Genomic DNA, 995 nt, shown 5'->3' with positions numbered 1-995 from the left:
TAGTGTGCCTACATCCCCCCACATCTTAGTGTCATCAGCAAATTTGAACAGGGTGCTTTTTACCCCCTCATCCAAGTCACTGATGAAGATATTGAACAGTGCGGGCCCAAGGACCGAGCCCTGCGGAACCCCACTGCCCACATCCCTCCAGGTCAAAAAAGACCCATCCACCACCACTCTCTGGATGCAGCCCTCCAGCCAGTTAGCGACCCATTTGGCTGTGTAGGTGTCGACAACATAGTCCCCGCTTTTTTTTTAATGAGGATGGGGTGAGGGACAGTGTCGAAGAACCTGTGTTCCAAAGTCCTGCAACCTCTGTAAATAACTCCACAAAAAGTAAGCCAGTGTCCATCCAATTTATTGCGCTCATCTTAAATTGGAAGTCCTTAATTTGGACATACAGGGCACATCTATACATGCGCATTTACTGCACAGTAATCAAAATTACTGTAAATATGGTGACTTACACCAACTTGAGCATAAATTTGATACCTACATCATACAGGTATCAAATTTACACCCCATTAGTTACTGCATAGTAACACACATGTAGATGTCTTACTGAGAAGTAACACTGTGTTTGTGGACTGACTTGGGACTAATGTTAGTTCTAAGTCAGTCCACACACAGCACTAATGTGCTTTAACATCTGCACGTGTAGATACCAGCCTATTCCCTCTTACTGCACAGTAACTGCACAGTAAATTTAAGCCAGCATAAATGCACGTGTAGACATGCCCACTGGGTACATCTACATGTGCACTTTAATCACATTAGTTTATTTTAATGTGCATTAAAGTGTTACTAAAAACCTTCTTTTTAGTTAATGCACATTAAAATAGGCTAATATGCATTAAACATCACTGAAAAACCATGGGTATTTATACAAGTGGTGTTGACATGGTGCCAGGGACTTTTAATTAGCAAGCAGTGATAATTAAAAGCACCTGAGAGTCACGAGTATCAGCAGTGCAGCACATCCCTGTGCTGAGAAA

This window comes from Crocodylus porosus, unplaced genomic scaffold, assembly GCF_001723895.1.
Source record: "Crocodylus porosus isolate Cpor-Errol unplaced genomic scaffold, CroPor_comp1, whole genome shotgun sequence".
In the NCBI taxonomy this organism is placed as follows: domain Eukaryota; kingdom Metazoa; phylum Chordata; order Crocodylia; family Crocodylidae; genus Crocodylus; species Crocodylus porosus.
The sequence above is the reverse complement of the archived record's forward strand: the minus strand, read 5'-3'. Positions refer to the sequence as shown.